Raw genomic sequence first — 26802 nt, 5'->3', positions numbered from 1 at the left:
CTGATGTGGGGCTCGACCCCAGAACGCTGGGATCATGCCCTGAGCCGAAGGCAGACACTTAACGACTGAGCCACCCAGGTGCCCCAAAACTTTGATTCTTTTATTTAAACTTTGAATTTAATTATGATGAATTTATTATATTTCATACCTTTGAAGCCTTCTTATATGTTTCATATCCTAGAATAACGCACATAGCTATGGCTCAGTCACTCTAACGATTGATGATTAAAGGCTGGATGCTATAGTAAATGTAAATTGACAAGGTCATGCTAATTAACTTCTAATCTTGATTCTGGTATGACTGCCATGATGTCACTTGATCTCTTCCAAACTCTGTATTATTTCTGAAATATTAAATCTCTATAATATCTCAGTACTTCTCAAGTATTGATCCATTTTATCCTTTATATAAAAGATAGATTTGAACGTATTAGTCATATGACCTCTAATTTTCTTTTGACTTTAATTTTTGTTGTTTACCAGCCTTAAAATGTGCTAGAAAGTATTTAATCTTAGAACAATTTCTAGTCACATGCCATTAATGAAAACTTTGCTTTTCTAGTGAAATTTCAGAATTAATGCACTGCTTTCAACATTGCATACAAAAGATACTAAAATGTTCCTTTTCGATTGGTATAAAAAATGACTACAGCAAAGTGTTTTGACTATATTTTAGATTTGTGGGGTAACTACATCAATTATTGTCCAAGCCAGAGCTCTTTTGAGAGTGAAATGAAATGTCAATAAAATATATAGTAAGTGGGAATGTCCTGGGAAATTGGAAGCATATCGATTTGCAAGCATATATGTAGGCAAAAAGCAAAACCATCTTGTAGGAGAACCTAAATCTTTAAGAATGATATGATATAACTCTTAGATGTATCAATGAACATACCTATTTAATATTAATTGTTAGCATCTCAGGAAAGAATGATCTCATTTGGACACTGTTTTCATTATTGTTGTTTGTCGTTCAGTCTATTTTCATAAGTCACTTGCAACTGACCTTCAATGTAAATATCATAATCGATACAGATAATGTCAGGGCAGCATTTTGGTGCTCTCTCCTTCAACATGCAAATATCAGACCTCTACTGGAATGTTCCAAACTCACCACTCATATATATATATATGAGTGTATGTATTTATATATATACACACATATATATATATATATGAGTGTATGTATATATATATTTAATATAAACCACATATATCAATATATATCAAATAAAATCATGAGGTAAATAAAATCATGTGGTAAAGAAATCATGTAGTAAATAAATATCGTAAATGTAGTAAATAAAAAATGTAGTAAAAATGTAGTAAAAAATGTAGTAAATAAATCATGCAGTAAATGAAATCATATAATAAATAAAATCGTATAGTAAATAAAATCATATAGTAAATAAAGTGATATACCTATCACAAAGCTTGTAGCAATAGAATATAAAACAACTTTGCAATATGACATCAGGGGTCTGGTCTCTGCTTTGTCACTTAGTATCACATAGCTTCTAATTTTGGTTAGCTTTCAAAAGGGGATAATAAAACTCTACTTGCAAGCATGGTTATGAAAAACAAAGTCTGTAGTGATATATGCAAAAGTTTTATAAAATATGACCACACTGCTTTACAGTAATGTTAACATATGTATATGTACATACAAAATTAAATTACTAATTATTATTATTTGCCAGTTATATGTATAAGTATACTTATATTATGTAAATATAAATACGTATAAGTATACAAAATCATTATTTTGCCTCTGGGGCTTTCTTATAGTCCGTTGTTTCATGGATTAGTAGGTTTTCCCTTGTACATGCATATGCATGTGGATATGTACCATAGGGAATACCTAAGGGCCTTCAACAGTGTGGGTATTAAAATAAAATTGTGTCCATATTATATTGCACCATCTCCTTCAAGCACATTGCCATTTTACTAGTATTAAATTTTGGCTTATAATGTTTTATAAAAATGTGCTGAGTTAACATGATATGATCTCTATTAACAGAGAGTTGGTTATGACTATTACATATAATTCAAGTGAGAGGGTTTTTTTATCATCAAATTTTATGTTTATAGAAATATTTTTCTCACATTACGCTATTATTGGAAATTGAGGAGGAAATCTGTGTGTTACATTTTTGGCAAACATTTGAACTATTATATATATAACAAGTTATTTATTATTTATCTAAAAACACTGTAACAAAACTAATTGCTTGTTTTCTGCCATTGTTGCCAGCATAGTCATGAACAGAAAGGTGGAAGTGGAAAAGTGAATATGTCACATATCAAGAAGTCCATGTCCCAGTTCTTGAAACCATGATGTCACCCAATTTCTCTAGACAGATGTTTGTTCTGCACCATAATAATACATTTTAAAATGGCAACAAAAGGGATAAAGAAAGGGGGGCTAAACAGAAGGGGAATGAAGTATGAGAGACTATGGACTCTGAGAAACAAACTGAGGGCTTCAGAGAGGAGGAGGGAGGGGGAATGGGATAGACTGGTGATGGGTAGTAAGGAGGGCATGTATTGCATGGTGCACTGGGTGTTATACGCAACTAATGAAACCCTTATGGAAAGAGTATAAAAACAACCCATTGACAGAGCACAGACTTTTGAGAACCCTATTACAAGAATGACTATCAATGGGGCTGTCCTACTTTCCCTCATGTTTGAGACAAAATGCCTTGTATGTCTTAAACTCTGTATCTCTTGCAACGTTCACAATTATTAGTCAAATTTCAGTCCTCTGAGAAGAAATCCACAAAAAAATAAAGAAAAAGTGGAGCTAAGATAGTAAATTAAACTTTTATTAGTAATATATGTGTATGTTCAGTTTATTTTTTTGTCAGAGAGAAAGAGCGCAAGCAGGGGGACCATCAGACAGAGGGAGAAGCAGGCAGAGGAGAGGCAGGCTCCCCACTGAGCAAGGAGCCCAAAGTGGGACATCTGAGGACCTGGGATCATGACCTGAGCCAAAGGCAGACACTTAACTGACTGAGCCACCCAGGTGTCCCTGCTTGAGGGACTTAAATAGCCAAGCAATGTATCCTTTCAGTGCTTTAACCCTATAGTCACAAAATAAAAATGTTACTATATGTACTCTAATTTCTAACTTTCACCAAAAATGATTGTCCAGTACTCCCTGGTAATGGGTTTAACAACTCCTCACACCTAAAATCATTTCATTATCACTAATGTGTGTATTGTTATATTGTATTGGGTATGCCTTTAACAAACGGGAAAAGAAAACACTGTCCTCCTTCTTAAAGAACTCACAATTTCCTAGGAAATTATACAAGCAATCAAGTAACAAAACATTATGATGTTCACTACAATAAAACAGCTCAGATAGAACAAGGAGTAACTTTGTCTGCTGAAAATTATATTGCACGAGTTGCACACAAGCCCCAAACTGGAAAAGATGTTTATACCATGTAAGATCAATAAAGAATTGTCATCCAAAAACTAAAAATATATACTACATCTCATTGAGGGAAATGTAAATAAATCAACCTACAGCGGAAAAGTAATGATTGTATAATCCACAGGAGAGAATATCTGAAATCCCAATGAACAAATGAATATATGAACTTCACTAGTTATCAGAGAATTGCAAATTAAGGCAAGAAAGAATTATAATTCCTCACTTAACTGATCAGCGAAACCATCCAACCAACCATCCAAAACAAAGCAAAACAACACAAAAGGAAGTGTTGCTTTAATAATAGTAACCTTGGCAGTAATAGGAAGCAAGGTGACTTATTATGCCTTCCTGAATGGGGTTAACAATTACTACACCAATTTGGGAGCAGTTTAGCAATACTGCATAAATTTGAAGAATTGCATTGCTTACTCATTTGTATACACATATGTACAAAAAGACAAGTATAAGATATATTTGCAATAGCTATATGCTACTAATATAAATATTCATTAACAGGACAAGTGATATATACCTTGTAGTTTATAGATGCATGCATTTATTTATAAAAGAGATAGTATTCCACAGTTTAGCTTAAATAAATCAACATGGTATCTAGAGAAACAAACAACAGAAAAAAAGAAACGTTATGATTCCATTTAAGTAAAGCATTAACATTTGAAAATGGTAGTATATATTCTTATGTGAGCAGCATACACATATGATAAACTACAAAGACATTCATGGACATAACCCTTGTATAAGCTTCCTAGGGATGATGTAACAAAGTATCACAGAGTAGGTGGCTTAAGGTAATAGAAATTTATTCTCTCACAATAGTGGAGGCTAGAGCGAGACTAAGGTGTTAGCAGGGCCCTGCTCCTTCTAAAGGTGCTAGATTTCTTTGCCTCTTTAGATCTTCTGATCATTGGTGGCAATCCTTGGAGTTCCTTGGCTTGTATCTAGGTCACTCCAATTTCTGCCTTTACCATCATATGATCATCTTCACTTTGTGTGTGTCCCCTTCTCTCCTTCCTTAAAAGGACACACATCATTGCGTTTAGGTCTACCCTCACCCACTATGAGTTCATCTTAACTTGTTTACATCTCAAAGATCTTATTTCTAAAAAGGCTCTCATTCACAAGTAAAGGGAGTTTCTACATCTGTTTTGGAAGACACATTTCAGTCCACAACATATATGTCTGTAATGTCCATATTTTAAAATGATGTAGAAAAGAGAGGAAAGTGGGATTGGAGAGTGGCCAAGGTATTTCTAATGCACATCATTCAGCTGACTGGATGGCACATATTTATGCATTTTATTTGGGGGGATCAGATAATTTATTGTCTAAATTAGGCCACTTGCAGAAGTGAAATGGGATGCAATTAATCATTATTCCAAAATCACAGGCCTAAATCAGGATCGTCCCTGGCAACCCAGGATGAATGGACATCCTAGTTTTTGTATTTTCATGTCAATGAAAATGCTTCAAAATAGGAAGATAATTTTATTCAGATACATTCATAAATGTGGTTTGTGACTTTTTCAAAAATGAGAAAAAGCTCAGATAATGCACTTGGATGCACACAGTTATACATCATTTGTTACTGAAAATTAAGCTGATGTTGAACTTCACGGCAAATGAAGTAAGAAGAAATATCTCAAAAAAATAAAATCATCCTGCCTTATAAAATCCCAGAGCCCAGGTATATTAAGATATATCAGTCTTTAGGGTTAACTGGCAAATCCTTTCAAAAAAAGAAGCAAAATTTGAAAAAAGAATGTTAAAACCTTACTTGAATTTAAAGTGGAAATGTCCAGGGCATCTGGATGGCTCAGTCAGTGAAGCATCTGCCTTCGGCTCAGGGAGTCTGCTTCTTCCTCTCCATCTGCTCCTCTCCCTCTCCCCTTTACCTCCCCCTCTTCCTCCCCCTGCTCATACTCTCTCTCCCTCCCCCTCTCTCTCTCATAAATAATTACAAAATACTAAAAAAATTAAGTAGAAATGTGCATAATAGTTGACTGTCATACCTTAAGCCAGCCCTTTGAAATGTAAGAGCTTATCCTTAAGCCTGCTTATGTAGGAAAGACACATAAAGATAGGCTACTATATTTCTTCCTTTCTTAAAAATCTAAGCTGGCTTTTCATTATGTATTCAAATTTAACCTTCTTCTAACATTAAACTCACCATCCAGGCTAAAAGCAAACATCAATTTCTCCAAAAGTCTGTTTTGACAATTACAGACCAAAGTTTTGCTACCTCCTTTGGGCTTCCAAAAGGTACTTTGCTGTGTACTTAATGCATTCTGTTCAATACAATAGTTGTTTGTATAATATTCTATTTCCATGCGAGTTTTTGAGACTAGTTTAAGATAATAATTTATTCATCCTTGTATTCTCAGGAGAAATAGACTAAATATGTTGCATAGTGAAGGAGGTGATTAAATATTCATTGAGTATATATTATTGAGTGAATGTAGGTTAAAGACTACATATAGCACCTAAGTGGGAACCTGGTGTTTAATTTTGCTTATCTGCAGTAAGGATATAATGTATTCATTCCATAAACATAAGAAACAAGAACTTGCATATTATTTAAAAATTTAATGATGTATCATTTAAAAATGCTATGATGATGACTGAACCACGAGTATATAATTATTACTCTGCCTCCTCAAGCACTCCCCCCATTGGCTCATATATTAAATGAAATTTCCCATTGTAGGTTGAAAAAAATTCCTAAGACTTTTCTATCATTTGATAATAAATTCATTGAAGATGTTGGATATTCAAGTCTTTTATCACTCCAGATATTTTAATCTCAGCACTATATTATTCAACCTATCCAGGTGGTATTATCTATATCTTTTGTTAGTCCTTGTCATCTCCTAGAAATATATTGACAAGTGAGCATACAAGATAATTCTAGATGATTCCAGTTAACTAGACCAGAGGTATGAGTTGTGTGTTGGGAGGCCCAGGGAGGAGGGGAGTTGGCAGGAAGGAGAAAGTGGAAATGAGAGTTTACATAATGTACGTATTCTCAAAATAATGTCTTTTCAATACTTTCTTAAAGGTCACTTATTGACATGACATTTAAGGCAGATGAAAGAATAATACATTTAGACAATTGAAAGCAACACCATAAAACCTGTAGAAAATGTAATCAAACATGGCACCTTTATATTCATTTGCTACCTTCACCAACTATGGGGAAAGACCCATACCCTTAACTTCACTAGGTTGTATGCACCTTTTTTCTGTAATATCCCAAGCTGGCTACACTTAACGCAAATAACAATATACTTATCAGCAGAACAGAAATGCTTTTCACACATGATCGGATCCATTGAGAAAGCCTTTTTCCATCATATGAATAACACTTTGAGGGTAATTTACAATTGGTCATATTTTAAGTTGGAGAAATGTTTTCTTAATGGCTATTTCTTATTTTTTTAAAGATTTTTATTTATGTATTTGAGAAAGAGCGTGAGAGAGAGAGAGAGCACAAGTGGTGTGAGGGACAGAGGGAGAAGCAGACTCCCTGTTGGGCAAGGAGCCTGATGCGGGGCTCCATCCCAGGACCCTGGGATCATGACCTGAACTGAAGGCAGTAGCTTAACCAACTGAGCCACCCAGGTGCCCCTTAATGGCTATTTCTATCTGAAAATGTTATTTCCTTAGTATTGAGAAGGAAGCAGCTATGGCCATCTATTTATTGTACTCATTCACCATCAAGCACATGCCCAAATGCCTTTTTTGATTTATAAAGTGGTCATTTGAATATTCTCTGTTAGGAGAAAATAGTAAGGAAAAATGTCTCATTTTCTTCTCCCTTGTTCTGTGATTGCTCATTAGTAGTTTAACAATTTATGTCTTCACACTTGTATCTGTAAAGAGGTAAGCATCCTTGTTTTCAATTGAGAGTAATTACATAGATTTTTGTTTGATTTTTCTAAGTGCATTTTTTTGCTAACGCCTTTTTCTATATTTAGAACTTCAAAAGCTAATAGAGCTGAATTTCTAAGGAAAACTGTTTATATGTCTAACTGAGCAGTAAATGTAGAGGTGTATTATACTAATTATGTTGACAAGTGAATTTACAATCAATAAATTAATTCAATTCTGGATAACTAGCATAATTAGTATGGCTTTACATAAAATAAAAGCTCAAGGGAAAAATATGAAATACTAAGAGTACTGAGAATAACTAATTGACTATTACCAGTTTTATTTTGCTTTCAATAACAATTTGTGTTTTTCAAAAATATTCACCAACATTATTTCAATTGTTATTTTTACAGTCATACCTCCAAACTTATGGCAGATCACAAAATTAAGTTCAAAGAAATTTCCTCTGAATTAAAAAAGTGACTTAGATATTCCTTATATGTACTTTGAAGATATTTTCATTATTTATCTTTTTTGAGATTTGTAGATACCTTCAAATAGCTCAAATTAAACAAAAATTGTGCAGTAAGACTTTTCTTTTAGTACTGGGGAAAGGCCAGCATGTAAACATTTATTAACATTCTTATGACATGACAGTATCTTATATTTCGATAGAATTTTGACAGAACTAATAATGACACATCTATATTTTTGAAGGCAGAGCTATTTTCTGCATTGTTTATAAAATGATCTTTGCATGTTTACAGATCTACAAAGACTGCAGGTACTACAGTTATGGACATTTTTGGAAGATGCCCCTCTTGATTCTCTTCTTCTGGCTATGGAAACACGAAAGAAGTTATACGGGCTTGACATAGCAAAGGACAGCACACGTTTTTGGAATTCTTTGATTCATTATCTGTCTATAGTTCTTTTCATCACCAAGCGAGAGTTAAAAATAATAGTGACTCTAGCCAACCAACTTAGTAAAATAGTCCTCTCACACACTCTGAGGAGATCTTTAATATTCTACCTTCTACTCCTTACCTCTTTACATAATTTCATTCCTCTGGGATGTAGGCAAGTCCTGTCGCTAACTTCTTTTTTTTTTTTAAGATTTTATTTATTCATTTGCGAGAGAGAGAGAGAGGGAGAGTACAAGCAAGGGGAGAGCAGAGGGAGAAGTAGACTCCCTGCTGAGCTGGGAGCCCAGCATGGGGCTCGATCTCAGGACCTGGAGATCATGACCTGAGCTGAAGGCAGATGCTTAACCATCTGAGCCACCCAGGTGCCCCCTGTCACTAACTTCTAACAAAGCCCTTGACTTGGTTACAGTGCTTGGCAAAGAAAATGGGGGTGTCACTCCTATGATTTCAATATGTTACACATCAGAAGTCACCTCAGCAGACTATAATGAAAGGTTTTCCCTCCTGGGGTAAACATCCAATATGGAGGAAGCTCACATGGCAAGGGAGTGTGTGTGTATTGGGGGAGGAGGGAGATCTGGAAATTGTGAACAGCCTCTAAAGAAGCTGAGGCTTTTGGTCATTCAGTCACAGGTAAATGAATTCTGCCAAAAATTTGAATGAGCTTGGAGGAGCTCTCTCCTACCGAAGCCTACTGATGAGAGCATAGTCCAGCTGACACCTTGACTGAGGCTTTTGCAAGTCCCTGAGCAGAGTGCCTACCAAACCACTTGACTCATGAACCATGGGGACACAATAAATGTTTGCTATTTTAAGCTACTTAGTTTGTGTTTTAATTGTGCAGCAAAAATAATATATGTCCAAATTAAAGTGTAAGGGATCAAACATATCATATAGATTCAACTGTATACATGCATAGTTTTCTTATCTTTCTTGATAATCAGTGCCACAAAAATGGGTTTGATTAAAAAAAAAAAAAAAACGAGAACTAGTCAATATTTCTGAATACCAGGGTATAAATCTATGTGTCTACATTACCCTCAGACCAAATAGATTTTATAAAAATAGGCAATGGGAGAAGGAAATGGTAGGTTACATTTGTGAAGCAAATTTAGGAACAAGTATTAGGAATACATCGAGTCAGATTCAGAAGCTGCTTCTAACTCCAACTCCCAATCCATTTCAGCCAACCCAAACCTGTTAAATCAGAGAGTTTATCTATCTGGCAATGCTCTGGAACTTCCAACTTCATGTAATAGGGTTAAGTTTTTAACAATAAATAGATCTATGTGGGTAAGAATGAGCTTGTTTTTTATAACTTACCAAAAAATTATTTTGGACACCCAATAATGAAGGTCAGCCTTTAATATGCACACATTCTTAAAACAGAAAACTGTATTGATTTGAATCTGACATATAGAGATATTCAAAGATGTATTTTACAGATGTCAGTCTAGTGAAAATCAATACATTTTGAATGTGCTCATTTCAGAAACAGACTGTGAAATAAACATGGATTGCCTCTCAAAATAACGTGTGTTTCATGTCAAATTAGTTTATTTGATGAGATGTCTATTGTAGCTTTCAGCTTCCATACATGTCACAGATATGCTTAAATTATAATGTATGATTAGAAAATGCTATAGATAACAATTAAATGGCCTTTGACAAACAGAGTACACTTAGGGGTTTATAAAATAGCTGACCTTTGTTAATAAGACAACAGAAAAGAATGTAAGAGCAGTTTTCTTGCATACTTTGCACTGTAATTTTTTAAGAAGATAGAGACAAATGAAAACTATAAAAATAATGCTATCTGCTTTTTTCTCATGTAAGGAATTTCTTCCATGTGTTCTGTGTTCAGTACATACATGGACTGGCCATTGCTATTTCTGTGTTTCTGTCCTGCTCACTGGGTCATACCAAAGCAAATCTATATACTGGGGATTCTCATTCAAGCATTAAGTTTTAATAAGTTGATGTAATGTTTTTGATCTGTGAGTGGAGACCAGATGACAGATCTTTGTTTTTGGCCGCTCAATATTTTCTTCTGTAAAATATTTTACTAAGAACATTTTGTTGAATGAACTTGAATTCACTTAATAAAATACATGGGGAATATACTCCTGGAATTCTCAGAACCCTAAAATAGCTTAATGGTAAGTTGAATAAATCAGAATGCATTTAAATGAAATATATTATAAATATCCTCTATTTTATTATTTAAATATAAAATAAAGGAAAATTTAGACAGCCTTAACAGAATAAAACAGTAATCCAAATCAGCAATTTTAGTTGGCTGTAAATTTATTATGGATTATCATTATAAGGCAAGTAAATGGTTGAATTTCTCTAATCTGCATTAATTACATATAAGCAAGATTGCTTCACTTTGTGCTAGTCATATCATGTCTGAAATAGAGTGAAACCTTATGAGAATTCAAATTGTAGTAAAATGTCACTGGGACGCCAGTCATCCACTTTAGACCAATTCTCAAGGGATCAGATTAGTGGTCTTTTCTGGGGGAATATCAAGAAAGACATAAATAGGAGAAAGGAAGGCCAAGAAATTTGCCCTTCTTAGAAATCTCATCCTGACTATTCACAAGGCAATGAATGAGTCCCAGAGTTCCTGGAGGAATATTTTTAAAAGAAAACTACACTGGTTTTGTTGTCTCAGTGCAACCTCTATGGAACCATGAAATTGGCCCCAAATAACTGTAAGTTCCCTGGGTTCATTCCTAGAAACTTAACTTGGCCGTAGGAATCAACACCTGAATCAACCAGAAGGACCTCTGGAACACATGAACTGCCTGGATTACTTCTTAATATATATTTAGTCTCAGGGAGTCACAACCAAAAATGTTAAAGAATCTTTTTAAAAATTTTTTTATTTATTTAAATGGGGCCCAATATATTAAGAAGAGAGTTGAGAGGTGAGAGACTATTTAGTAGATTTTACATGTATTATCTTTGATCCTAAGGAACATAACACAAAATTTATACAGATAAAAAATTTGTTTTGAAATAAACATTTTAATAATGAGATTATATTGAAATAGTCTTGCATTCAATAACTTGAATACATTATCATTTAAATTGATTAAGTTGAGAGACTAGTTGACTATTTCTTCAAATATTGAAGGAAAAAAGTCTTAAACATTGGGTATAAGTGAATTAGATGAGCATTCACACAAGGAATCTCATTCCTGGTTTTTTTTTTGCTTCTTTGTGAACCGAAACTCTAAAATGTGAGTGTAGGTAGAAACTGTAAGATTATTTATAGGGAATGTAGGATTCTGATATTTTGAAAATAGTAGGAAGAGAAGTTCCTAAGGGTTTGAATTAAATAGACTTGATTTACAACCCTACTTCAATTATTTTCAAGCTAAGTGATTCTAGGCCAACTATTTAAACTCTTGGAAATTAAGTTTCTTCATCTATAAAATGGGAATAATAAGAGAAAATCGGAGTTGCCATGAACATCACGTATGAACATGATCATAAAATGATAATCTCAGGGCTATAAAAACTCAACCATAGTAGGGAAATGTGGCAAATAATCGCAAAAGATACATCATGCTAAGTCTGCTTCTCCCTCTTCCTTTGCCCCTCCCCCAATGGTTACTCTCCGTTTCTCTCTCTCTCTCAAATAAATAAACAATATATATATTTTTTAAAAACCTGAAAATTTGTGTGGCTCAAATGTATAAAATATACAATTACACACAACATAGCTACTTAAAATGTATAAATAGATATGGACTCTGGACATTATATTTGTGAAGCTATCTTACTTTTTTCCCTTTTAGTCTTTTACATTGCTGTGTATAAATCTCTTGTAGCTCTTGATATTTCAGACTTGTCTCAATGCCTTCAACACAGAGTGAACTTCTTAGGCTTGAATCTGTTTCTTAGGCACCTATTATCTGTCTTGCATTACTTATGGTACTTGCTTTAAGATAATGAAACATCAGTAAATATTATTTGTGTTGATTTATTTTAGGAATAACTTGTGATTTTATCGCCAGTGATGTAGAGATATCATAGAATGAACAAAATTGTGTCCTTTTATTTCTTCATATGATCTTTGAATATAGTTGTGTATCATCTGTTTTCTGTTTTCTGTTGATAAAACATCACTTGTTAAAAAATCTAGGCAAGCACACATTTTTGCTCCATCTGTTTTTAGTAAGAAAAATACAGTAAATAAGAGTTATGTTGGCAGGGAAAATTAGTTTTCCATATGAATTGGTATTTTTGTGATATTTTAATCTCAAATGAGAGTAGATGAAACAAAGAATGCTCAGGTTCATCAGTTATATTTTTATTAATATGAGTTTACTAATGTGTCACTATGACCCAGTTTGTGGCCATTGTTGATCAAAGACAAAATTCTAGAATAAGCAATTTTAAACAAGCGCTCACCTTACGTAACTCAATTTAATGTTATTTTTAAGTGTCTATTCTGTCCACGGCACAGTGTTAGACTCTGAGGATAAAAATATAAACAAGCAATAGTCATTGACCTCAAGAACAGATTACAAATAACAGTAATATAAACATATTTGTCATCTAGGAGATAAAGATTGCTATGGAGGCAATGTAAAGTTATAAAGTGCTGTAAGAGCACAGCCAGAGGAACAATTAATCCTGCCTAATGAAGGGATTCAGTAATAAGGTAGATAAATAATCCCTAAGGAAAAATAATAGTTCATACAGAGTAGAAAATAATATAAATACATTATATAATGAGGATTTTATTGAAACTGTCCCTTAATAAGATGATTTGACTTATTTTTCTTAAAGATTTTATTTATTTATTTGAGAGAGAGAGCACTCAAGTGGGCAGAGGGAGAAGGAGAAACAGACTGCCCACTAAACAGGGAGTCCGAAGTGGGGCTCGATCCCAGGACCCTGGGATCATGACCTGAACTAAAGGCAGCTACTTAACGGACTGACCCACCCAGGCACCCCTGATTTGACTTATAATTTTCCTATTTTACAATGGTGTGAAAGTGCATACATTCAGTAGAAATAGTACTTTGAATTTTGAATTTTGATCTTTTCCCCTGGCTAGTAACATGTGATGAGAGACATTCTAACAAGTGTAAGTTAATATCTCATTGTGGTTTTGATTTGTGTTTTCCTATCAATTGGTGATGTTGGTCACCTTTTCACATACTTATTAGCCATTCATATGTCTTCTTTAGAAAAATGCCTATTTGGGTCTTTTGCTCATATTTAAATTGGATTATTTACTTTTTTTGCTATTGAGTTATATGAGTTCTTGATATATTTTGGATATTAACCTCTTATCAGAAAGATGGCTTGCAAATACTGTCTTCCACTCTGTGGGTCGCTTTTTCAATGTATTGATTGTTTCCTTTGCTGTATAGAAGTACTTTTTATTTTGATGTAATCCCACTTAATATTAGCTTTTGTTGCATGTGCTTTTGGTATCTTCTCCTAGAAATCATTGCTAAGACCATTATCAAGAATCTTTTTCTGACGTACATGGTGGCTCAGTCAATTAAGGGACTCACTTTTGATCTCATCTCAGGTCTTGATCTCAAGATTGTGAGTTCAAGCCCCATGGTGGGCTCCATGCTGGGCATGGAGCCTACTTTAAAAAAAAAAAAAAAAAGAATCATTTTTTTCCTATGTTTTCTTCTGGAAGTTTTACACTTTCAGGTCTCTTACATTTAAGTGTTTGACCCATTTTGAGTTAATTTCTGTAACTAGTGTAATATAGAGGTCTAGTTTAAGCCATTGGAGACCTGTGTTTCCATTTTTTCCCCCTACAATCTAGTACTTTATGGGCTTTTATATCTGATATGTATGATTTCCAGAGATCCAAAACTTATACCAGGACACTGAATAAAACCAAAACCAAATAATACGTTTTATTTGTGGTAATAGTTGAGAGGTTTTTAGGATGAGTTAAATTCAACATTTTTTTTTCTTCTTTCATTTAAATTATAGAAAAAGTTACAGACCACAACACTTTTCTTCCCTTCATATAAAATTGAGTCATTTATATATTTGAAACACATGTGCTGAGGTCTAGCAATACCTGAATATTATTCTAGGTGTTTAGGATTTTAAAATAATATTAGCAATGATAACACTTATAACAGTAAGAGCAACACAAATTATTTAGGGAACCATTGCTATCAAACAATATATAGTTATCAGATGTCATGCTAAGCATTTTGCATGCATTAAGAAAACACTTGGAGTCTTGTATTTTGTTCCTCATTGAGGAAACTGAACTTAGATTCAGCAATTTGCCCTAGGTAAAAAAAAATCTAGGGTCAGATTTGGGTGCCTGATTTGGGTCTATCAAAAAAGTCTATGTGCCTACCTGAGACAGTATGGTAAACCATGCTAAACCAAGATAGCCATATTCATGAATCTGGGGCAGTGGATTTAAACATCGTTGTAACTTTATAACTTAAAGGAAACTTAGAAGGTAAAGACATAAGTTAATAGGATCCCACAATTATTTTCACAAAGTTACAGCTTATCTAAATTGCTTTACTTTCTAAGTTACATCTTAATATTTTTGAGCAATTAATATATGTTGAGAATGGACAAAGAAAATTACTATGGTAAAATTTGGGAGTATAATGTGCTTTGGCAGTGCAAAGACCTGGATTGTTACTTTAGGAAGCTCTGGTTAAAAAGCAAGGCAAACAAACAAAAGCCAAACCACCATGAAGGCAGAGGGTCCCAGCAGTAAGAAAGGTCAGAACAGGAATAAAGAAATAACTTTGGGTCCCAGCAAAGACAAATTTCTTGTAACATACCCAGTATATTGTATCTCAATTAAACATTCTTCCATTCTTTCTTGCTAACAGAACTACACGTTTGTTCTGCTAGCCACCGCTCAGAAAAGGTGGCTATATCATCAGTTTCAGGGAAAATCATGAACCTTTTAAACTGATCAAACTATTCCCTTCACTAGTGACTGATTTCGCCATAAGTATATTTCACAAATCTTGACTTGATAAGAAATCAGGTGTAGTTTGTGCATGAGACTTCTGAGAAAGCTTTCTTTCCCCTAAAAGATATCATAAACATGTATCCTTTCTTTACCTAGGATTCTACTGAACTTTTAAGGCATCGGTCTAACAAAAAAAGAAGTCCCACAGGATAGCAAAGTAGAAAAGTAAAAATAACTTGAATTCTTTTTTTTTTTTTTAAGATTTTATTTATTTATTTGACAGAGATAGAGACAGCCAGCAAGAGAGGGAACACAAGCAGGGGGAGTGGGAGAGGAAGAAGCAGGCTCATAGCGGAGGAGCCTGATGTGGGGCTCAATCCCATAACGCCAGGATCACACCCTGAGCCGAAGGCAGACACTTATCCGCTGTGCCACTCAGGCACCCCAATAATTTGAATTCTTAAGAACATAATTGAGTGCCTGATATGAAAACATGTTATGTGACTTATTTCTTATATGTACATTTATTGTTTTAGCTATGTTCTGCCTAACTCACATCCTTAAAATATCGAGATAAGCTGCAATTTCAAGTTAAAATACAATCACTGGCCTGTTCTCTTCATAACCCCGAAAACATAAGAAATAAGGATATTTAAATTAAGGGATAAGCTATCTTGAGGGAGCAAAGTCAACAATAACGACTCTGAATTTATTCTTTTAGATAAGTCTGGAGTTAACCATTTACAGTGCATGGGTGTGCACGGGAAATTTATGAACTGTCCTTTGCTGATCAACAGAAGTTGCCTTTTAAGGTTCCGGGTACTTTGTTCCTTTTTGAATTGGCTTAAAGCAAATCAAAGAACTGAGGACTTACCTCCATAATTCCTTATCAATTGAAAGTAAGAAAGAAAATAAAAGAACATTTAATTCTTCTTTCAATGTCTTCATTCACTTTGATCTCTGTCTTATTGATGTGATCCATGTTTCCTTGGATTGAGAAGGAGCTTATAAGATATTCTACTTTCATGTAATCAAGATAAAATGTGAGAGGAATCAAAACTCTTTTAGTTGGAAATTGATATGTTTTATTCCCTTGATTCAAGTTAAGCAAAGTTTAATGGAATATCAATAGATAAATAACCATGAATTTTCAATCGTATTATGCATTCCTTCACACAACAAATATTTATTGATCACCTGTCCAAGCATTCTTCTATGTATTCAAGAAGTAAACAAAGTAGAAAACAAGTGTCTCTAACCTCAGGGAACTTATACTGTAAAGGGGAAAATAAAGAAACAAGTAAACATATTAAGTCAGGAGCTATTCAGAAAAACAAAGCAGAAAAAGGCAGTAGGAAAACCTAGCGCTATATATGTATGTCTGGTATAGAGTGGAGATATTTTAGGAATGATAGTCAGAGAAGGCCTCACCATTAAGGCAGTATTTAGCCGACACTTAAAAGAAGTGAATGGGCAAGTCATAGAAACATCTGTTCAAACCATATTACAAGTCATAGAAACATCTGCTCAAACCGTATTCCAATACAAGCAAACACTAAGCCCCAATATAGGAATGTTTTGGACATACTCCAAGGAGGCCACTATTGCTGGGAAAGAATGACACATCAAAGACGGGTTGAAATCAGAGAAATAACAAGGGACAAGATATTGTGGGACATTGTATGCAATTAACTTTAAGGATGTTGGTTTTTACTCACACTGAGATGGGAATCCTTTGGAAGGTCTTGAAAAGGGTATGCCATATATGAGATCATGACCTGAGCCAAAGGCAGATGCTTAACTGACTCAGCCACCCAGGCGTCCCTGCCTTATATTTTAAAATAGAGTCCCTAAATGTGATTTGGGCTAGATAGTGCTTAGAGTTAGGGTGTTTTCTTATGCATTTAGTATGTTTAGCAGTATCTCTGGACTCTGTCTACTAGATATGAGTAGTTTTCCACCAGTTTTGACACCAAAGCCAGCTTCAGACATTGCTTAGAGCCCCCCCCCCCATAGTGGGACAAAATCACCACTAGTAAATAGCCACTGTTTTAAATGGATCATGATGATTGATTTCAGAGAAGAGACTCTAGTGGTGGGAAGGGTGGAGCTGGAAACACAAAGGGAGTTCTGTCACAGCTTTCACCAATAATTAAAAACACTCTATGGAGCTATGCACTTCAATAGTAACGGGTATTGGCGAGGAGTGGCTATATTCTGAGTACATTTTAAAGATAGAGGCTACGGGATTTGTTGATGTGAAATAAAAGGAAAGAGGAAACAAGATGATTATAACTTTTTACCTCAGTGCTTAAAAATTGGAGTTGCTACTTACAAAGGTAAGACAGGCACAGCAGAAGCAGTTGTGGGGTCAGAAGGTATCAATCAAGGCTTCAGATTTGAGCCTGATAAATCTGATCTACCTAGTAGACCTCCAGTAGAGGTATTATTGGAGTTACTCATTTGGGAGCCATCAATATAGATATTAAGCCTTATAACAGGGTGAGATAAATCATCAAATGGGTATAACTAATACTGAACTCAGAGGTATACAAATATTAGAAAGTTAGAGAGTGAAGCAGAAAAGCAGAGTAGGACACTGAGAAAGAGTCACTCAGGTAAGAGTTAACCAACTGCTAAAATATCCAGGAGAAGGAAAAAAGGCTGGAGATTTTATTTAGGAACGTGGCACCTTTCTGTGACCTTAATCTCTGTTTTGGTGGGTTAGTGGGAAGCTCAGCCACAACAGTGTGCTCCAAACAGAACGGAAAAAGAGGAAATCAACACAGAGGATGTGGAGCATTCATTTGAAAAGTTGTATCATAAAGGAGTGAGAATGGTGTTAGAATGGGAGTAACTGAAGAAGAGAAAAAAATAAAGAACTTTTGTTTGTTTATTCATTCTAAAATGGGCGATATTAGGACAGGTTTGCATGCTGAAAGAAATGATCCATTTGGAAGGAGAAACTGGTACAGAAGAGAGGACAATTGCTGAGAGATTTGCTAAAGTAAGCTAGAAATGCAATGTAATGTATACAGAAAGGGCTGGCTTAGATAGACTCTCAAGAGTTTATCTGTGAGGAGAGAGAAGACTGAGCATTTGGTTAGCAGTACTGGTAGGCTGGTATGGAGACTGATGTATGGACTGTTCCCTATGCTTGCTTCTGTCTTCTTGCTGAGTTTGGGAGTAAGGTATTCAGCTAAGAAGGATGTTGGGAAAAGAGCTGGTAAAAATTTTCAGGAGAAAAATGATGTGAATAGTCATTTTAGGAGTGGGAGATGGTTCTTAAAACAAAGTTTCCTGGGACAAATGTGTGTGTGTGCGTGTGTGTGTGTGAGTGATTGTCCTCTTTAAATATAGTATATTCACATTCAATCTATATTGGTACGTTAGGTGTTTAATTAAGCCCTCTGCACACGCCCATTGACACTGTTACATAAATGTTTAGATGGTTCTCCAAAAAAAAAAAAAAAAAAAAACCTCAGAAAATTTACTATATTAATCTTAGGCCTGAAACTAAATTTGCAAGGATAGGAATATTCCTTGAGATACTCAACTATATCTAAAACCTTGATGCAAAATAAAGAAGCAAAGGGGTTCAGAACAGCCCCTCCTCAGACTGTGCCACTTTGGCATGTGTTTTATGTTGGGCTGAAGACACTTGAGACCCTGCAGGCTCAAGAGAAATTTTGTCCCTTCCTTAACCACACAGAAGAATCTAAATTGGGATCTTTCTCAGAATAAGGGTTATTAACAGAGATAAATTTTATCTGAGTGACCCATCTTTATGGTGGGACAAACATCTAATTACCAAACATCTGCTCTTCTTATCACCCTGTGAAGTACTTTCCTTTCCCTTAGTTCAAAATGACACATATATCTCATTTCGCCTGTTTTTAGAATTTCCATGTCCATGTGGATTTTCTGTATGTATGCCTATTAAATTTGATCTTCTCCTTTTAATCTGTCTCATGTCAATTTGATTCTTAGTCCAGCTAGAAAGACCTTTTTGGGGGACAGGAATTCTTACTCCTCAACAAAAATCGCTACTATAAAGGAAAGGTGACTTACAGAAGAAAGGATTATAAAATAAGGTGAAATTTACTTCTAAATTATACAAGTCTCTATTGGTTTCCTACTATGTTGTAGGAAATAACATATTTGATAATTAAATTTAATTTTTTATTTTTGGAAGTGCTTCATCCAGTAGGTGACATTTGAATGGAACCTTAAAGAGTGAACAGAATAAGAATAAAGACTATTTCAAACATAGAAATTAAAAATTGGAGAGACATGCAATATTGTGTGGACTGTGAAAGAAAAACAATTGACTCCCTTATCTCTATGTATCATAAACATAAACAGAGAGATAAATAGGCCCAAGGAGATAAACAGACCCATAGACATTATAGAGGCATAGAGTCTAGACATTGCTGAGATATTTGGAAGTTTCCTCTAGATGAGAACAGTTGACCATTTTCAAGGTGACCTGACCATTTTCAAGAGGAAGAATTGCAAGATATGATTTCTACTTTAGTAAGTTAATTGCATGGAGAATGGACTGAAATGGGGGACAACTAGGGACAATGAGGTCAATTAGCCCATTAATGTAGTCCAGCAGTGCCTGATGACTGACACCGTCAGTGAGGTTGGTGAAAAGGAACCATTTTAAAGGAAATATTTGAAGGCCTTGGTGACCAGTTGAATGTGAGGGTGGAGTGATAAGTGAAAGAATCAGTTACATCTCAAAAGCTGTCCTTTGAAACTACTGTTCAATTGCCTTTCGTGAACTAGATTAAGAAGTTTTAATTAACATATTCAAATGTGAATATGATTGATAGAAGGAATGCTGTCATAGAAATGAAGGAAATACTTCCTCTCTACTTTTCTCAAGGCAGATAATACCTAGATAACTATGTTTTTAATGTCCTTAAAATGTGTTTAATAGGATTGTTAAGGATTTTTATCATAGTTGCTTGTGAAATAGGGTTGGTTTTGGTTGACCTTTGGGGAAAAAGAAAATAAGGTCTCCATTCCCTTGATTGCTTATGAGTGATTTATACTTTTACTTGAATACCTTGATGCTTCTTTATATCTAGATCCTGCAGTGCCATAGACTTCAGAAAGAAGCATTAATTAAATAATGAAAATAATGAAATAAAAGCCTAGAGCATATTAGCTCTGTGGTTGATATGGCCAAACATTCAAAGTAGTAAATCCTTTATCCGTTAGAAGGGTTAGAGGCTGATCTGGCAATTCATAGACCAAATCCAAGGGCAGCAAATAAAATACCCTCAGAAAATTAAAAATCAATGAACATTCTTATCACAAAAAAAGAACCATGATAAGTAATAGGCCATCTCTATTCTATCATAAAGGACTATACATAATAATTGGGCAGAATTAATTCCAATGAAACTCATGACTTTCTTCCCTTGATGGCATAAGTATAAACTGACATCATTAACTGTTGAATTTTTTTTTTAAATCACTACACTCATCAGATCATTACTTCTATTTACATCTTCAGTTGTAGCTATTTTTTTTAGTCACTGACAATAGAAATGCTGCCAGAAATAAATATGTTACAGAGGATTTATCTCCTTATAGATCTGCATGAAAACAGTCAGACAGCTGCATTTTTCACCTTCCCATCAAACTAAACAATTGATCTAAATTATAATCAGGATATTCTGGAACATTTTCCATAAATAATTCTTTTTAATAATAATATTATCAAAGGAATGCTTTTGAATGGTACATTCAATGAGATATGATTTTCATTTTCTTGATGTTTCATACCAATACATTTAAAATTTGCCAGTGCATGAAAAAATCATAGTTTTTGAAACCAACATAAAATACAATGGGCTGCATTTCTCAAAAAGGAAAAATTATTTTTTACAAAACATACTAACTCATAGAACTTTTTTCTGAGAACTATTAAGAAGCAAACTGAGGCATATTAAAAATTTTAAGAGTTTATTTGAGCAAACATCAGTTGGAATTCATTGATGCCACACCAGAAGTAGTTAGGAGAGTTCCAAGGACAGGGGTTCTAGAAAGGATTTTATAGAGTAAAGACAAAGGCAAAGCAAAGAGATTATTGATTGGCTGTAGCTTAAAGTCTGGTTGAGTGTTGGTAATCCCTTATCTTTAGGATTCTATTTTATAACTTTAACACATGCAGCGGCTTATATTTTGGTTTGGTAACCTAGGTCACTGCAACATTAGAAACACCTCAGTCTAATGGCCTCTTTTTTGTTTTTTCTTTTTCTAAGTAGGCTCCATGCCCAAAATGGAGCCCAACGTGGGGCGTGAACTCACGACCCTGAAATCAAAAGAGAGCTAAGAAGATCAAGAGTTGGACATTTAACCAACTGAGCCACCCAGGTGCCCCTTATGGCCTCCTTGTTTAATTAATTTAAAACCACCAAAGAAACTCCCAAACACTCCCACACACACACAGAGGAAAAAACCCAAGAGATAATCAAAACTATCTAGAAGAAATTATGATGATTTTGATTAATTTATTTTATGGCCTCATATCTAGATGTTCATTGTATAAAACTGGAAATTATGGATATTTTAACTTTATACATTGACTATTATATAGGTACATATAAAACTTACATGTTTTGTTTTGCATGAATACTTTTTTATATTATATTTTTCATGTATAACTAGTCAAAATTTGTTTTTGAGATACAATCAAAAATGACAATCAAGTTTAGAAAGGAGCCCACATTATCTTGGACCTTGAATAATTCCTCCTTATTTGAAAAGTGTCCAACATATACATATATTGGTAATAACTAGTCAGGAGTGTTTTGATCTCTGCTATCAGCATAGAAAATACTTAAAGCAGGTTTCCATTTGCTGCCAAATGCAGTGTTATTAACCAGGGAGTAGTGTATAGAGAGGCCTTTGTAATATAATATAGAACAGTTATGCACCATAACTTCATGTGTACATGGGTATGTAACTGTATTTCTCTTTAAAGCAGGTAAAGTATGAAATAAAAATGGATATGAACCAGAGACCTCATGCTGGCCCATGTTCTATCACTCATATTGTTTAATGACTTTGTTAAGCTCCATTTCCTCATGAAATCTCTAAAATACAGATTGTAATAAAGTAAACTGAATAAAATTATATGCACCTTCAAGTTTTCTCAGAACAATTCTGTGAGATTTTGAACATGAAATTTGGCAATTTTTGTCTCTTATTTTCAAAATGTAATACATTTGTGGCAGGTTCACGTAATAAAATACTAAGTTACTGTTGGCCTCCCCAAGGTTTTCTCTTCCTCATTCAAACAAGTAGCTGGAGTTTATAATTCTTTGCCTCTGAGAGTTTGAAGAAGTTCAAGTTAAATGAATGTTTTGTTTCATTATGTCCAGTTCAGTGAAGGGATGTTGCAAACCACTCCAGAGTGGTTGAAGAGTAGCAGAGGGTTTGGGGGAATTTATTATTAAGAGAGAAATCCTGGCTATTTGGAAAAAGACTAAAAACTGTGATTCTCATCAGCTGCGATGACAGAACTCTGATTCCTGGCTGTGTCCTAGAGGGAATCTACAGGGGAATAGTTAAATGGCAAACCCAGGGATACTGGATGATAAACTCAGCAGTTTCCAACCTCATCAAAAAATTCAAGTCCTTTTAATGACATTGGAAAAGAAACGAAACATCAGGGTTCCCCCCTCCATGACTGGGTGCTAATTAAGATGGATATACCTTTCAATATGGTATAATGGACTTGGAGATAGAAATTTCCAATGGTTCAATGTTAGGAATTAGTATTGCATATTTTGCTAGAAGATAGATGAAAGGCAGAGTGACAGAAGAAAAATTTCAGTATAACTTGCACAATGCAGTCCTGAATCATATTCATACCTGTGACTTATTATTTAACCTCCTAACAACCAAAAGTTCTAATGCCTCTGACCCTAGTGTTTAATTTCCTCTCTTTTAAAGAATTATTCAGTTACTTAACTTGTCTTCACAACTGGGAAAGAAATATTTTAATATTTGAAATAAGTCCTCTGATATTTGTCCGTTCTTTCAAAAATGATGCTTGACATAGGAGCTGTACAGCTAAATGTCCATGGGTTATTGTACTTGCAAAGCTAAAATTGGGAGCAGAACAAATTAATGCCCTTTTGCAAATCATCTAGTCTTTCCTCACCCTTTTTCTTGTTTTGCATATTTTTTTTTTCTTTACAAATGCCCATACGTTATTATGTCCTCACACTTCCTGCAGGGCAAGCTGTGATCATTTCTGTCTGGAGAGCGGAACTGTGCCTGCATAATGGAGGAGGCAGTGGGAGGGCTGCAAATTGTGTGTCTGTAAAGAGCTGCTCATTTTATGAGTTTGATGAGTTAGGAATCAGCACTAGTTTCCTCCTTAATTCTCACTTTGACCTCTTGAACCAAGAATTTTATAAATATGAAGGAAGTAAGACACCACAATTTTGTTAATTTTGTTCAATTTTGTTAATGTTGTGACAAACACAGCCTTCCAAATAAAATGTGTTCTCAAGACATCCTCTAAAATCCAGGTCAGTTCCAATTTCTTACTTGGTAAAATTGTGAAGGAAAAAAAATTACTTCCAGATTAAAATCATTATATAAATAAATAAATAAACAAATAAATAAAATACATGTGTATTTTAACCTCATTAGTAGCGTACATATTCATGCTCAATAATTCCACATTTTATCTTCTTTTCATGGTCATTGGTAGCAGGACATATATCTTTATTTTAAAGTAGTTGTAATTTTGACTCCAATTGACACACATGGAAGAAAGTTAAAAGTTAATTAGTTAGCAAGCATTTCAAATGTTACTTCTTTATGCTTTCTTTTTTAATACTCTTATGCCTCAGCCTTCAAAAGCTTGAAAAGGCAATGCGGGAAAGTAGGTCCCTTTCCTGCCAAAATGAGCAAGTTCTGTTGTTTGCCAGCAGAAATTTCTTCTATATTTCAAGATTTTTCCAACGTGAGAAATCTCTTTTGAAAGAAGTCCCATTCTCATTTGCAGATCACAGAACTATTTTCGCTTCTTGTCCATTCTCACATTTGGATAAAACAATTTTGTTTTTGAATGCATACATAAGCCACCTGGCTTGCTTTTCATCCTCAGCCTAATGGGTGAATGGAATGAGACTGCCAGCAGCTTGAAGCAAATCTAGAAAGGGCTGTTCTGACAATTTCTAACTCCTGAAAATAGCACACTGCCTCTCTGATAGTGTGTTCAATTTATTTAAATTGTTGTGCTGAGGGAAAATCATTTTCCCTTCTGTTGCTCTTTCCATTATTTTCAGCGTCCTTAGCCATTTGACTTGATTCACTGACTCTCAGATCGCTGTCACCTTCCTAAGAACAACGCTGAAAATAGATAACTTTCCCAAGGATGGAGACTTTTAAATTTTTCACAGATCAAATTCAATTGCATATCCAATTAATTATTGAAATGTACGTATACAACGTACATGGATATTTTTGCACCTGGAGACGAGTTGATAATAGCGCATCTGCAAAAGTAAATATCCCACATAGGACTGGGACCCAAGCAAAATCCTCAGCAATACTTATTGACAGACTAGTTCTTAAGGAGGGAAGGAAAAAAGAATGGGCTTCAGTCCCTTTTAAGTATTTATTATTTTGAGATAGAAATGCCAATATGTTTCAAGATCTTTAATTTATATTTTGCATTTGTCATCTTTTTGTTTATTTATAGATGTCTCACCTTGTTTCATACAGTATATAAAGTGACTTAAATACATATAATACAAAAGTGATATCGAAAAAAATGGTTTGGAAAACAAATGGCATGAAGGGAAAACATCAGTGAGAAAGACAAAGCCAGAAGAGCACAAGGAACATGCTTTGGTCAAAACTATTCTACCAAGTCTGTTACTAATGTAAAGATACAAATAATCTCAAACCAGTCTCAAAGTTGATGCAAAGAAGATGGCGTTTTCAGATAAATAATTCATGACGATAATCAACCCGAATTAGCTATGTGAGAGGAAGAAAATTATACCACAACTAAAGCTAACTTCCAGTTAAAATTCAGTAAAATCGGTTCTTACAAGGTCAGAATATTGCAGTCCACATATTATTTGCTGCTGTTGCCGAGAATACCTATTTAACTGCACTAGTTAAATAGTTTCATTGTATCACTTAACATAAGCCAGTTAAACATGAGAGTAGAGTAAAAGTAACCACAAAGGTAACACGATACATCATGACCTTGACTCAAGGATTTTTGTTATAGAACCCTTCAGATGATTTTGATTTACAAAGTGAGAGGGGATGTAGGATGGCCCAGTGGAGACTGCTATCTGATCCATCAAAAAAACAGTTTCTACCAACCCTGATTCTTCCATGAATATTAAAGTATTTTATAAACGTCAGTATCCAGAGCTTTCTATTAAACTCCAGCTCTTTAGCTTATTGTGACTTTCTTACCACAAAAGCAAAGCCTGAGGAAAAGTCAGTAAAGGCTCCAATCTTATATTCTTCCTAACAGAAATTTCCACGAGTTTGTAAAAGTATAACCAACCCATAACCACGGTTTACCTGATTTGCATAATCTTCCACAGCTTGTGGTATGTATAGAATAACTATAGGGTAATATACAATACTGGCCTCCCAAATAGAAATGCAATTTAAAATGTTTTGCATTTTTACCATAGGCTTTCACTCAGAACCATTATTTATTTTAAAATGCAATTTGATACATGTGTATCTGAACTGAATAACTGCAGAAAAGGTACCCAGTATTTTCACTACTATTAGGATTTAGGTCCCCTAACATGATCAGTTTTGCTCTGAAGTATATGTCCAAAATAAGGACAAAACAGTTCTCGACAAGAGATGTACTTCAGAGTGTTTTTGTGCTTTGGCTCGTAGTCACCAAGCTGGGCCTGGCATTGGAATCATATTAGAATGTCTGGTCCCTGCTCCCGGAGATTCTGATTTAATCACCCTGAGGTAAGATGCAGTGAATTGGGTATTTTTAAAAAAGCAACCGAAATGATTTTAATAAGCTGAGATTCACCATGTTAAACCAATCAGTTCCAGCTTACCAGGAAATTAAAACAAGTCTAGTGAGAAAGCTGCAGGCTCATAAACTGCAAAGATCAATTCGTTTTCTTAAAGTTTTCAGAGTTATAGCCAGTTCTTCTAGCATTTATTTTTTCCTGAAAATGTTGATGTAGTGAGAGATCTATGAAAGCGGAGAAGTAAAATTTCAAACACCCAACGGGATGTAAAATTACAACACAACAGATGAACCAAGATATGCAGTTTCTAACTTATAGGAAGAAAAAAATAGTATACAAAATTTGTCATTTGAATGAGTTCTTAATTTTAAAGAGTACAATCATTGGATTTAGTCTGATCACATCTAGAGGTCCCTCTTCCTCATCCAAGGATGTCTTCCACAGAGCAAAAAAAACCCTCTTCAATCCAGGGAAAGAATGTCAACTTTGTTATTTGAAATGGAGAAATTTGCAAGAATTCTGGTTCAGACCACCTGCATTGGATTGGGACTTGATGAATTCGCCAAATAGAGTTGTTAA

The sequence above is a fragment of the Ursus maritimus genome, unplaced genomic scaffold, assembly GCF_017311325.1.
Source record: "Ursus maritimus isolate PB19 unplaced genomic scaffold, ASM1731132v1 scaffold_15, whole genome shotgun sequence".
NCBI classification, from domain to species: domain Eukaryota; kingdom Metazoa; phylum Chordata; class Mammalia; order Carnivora; family Ursidae; genus Ursus; species Ursus maritimus.
Note: the sequence above shows the minus strand (reverse complement) of the source record.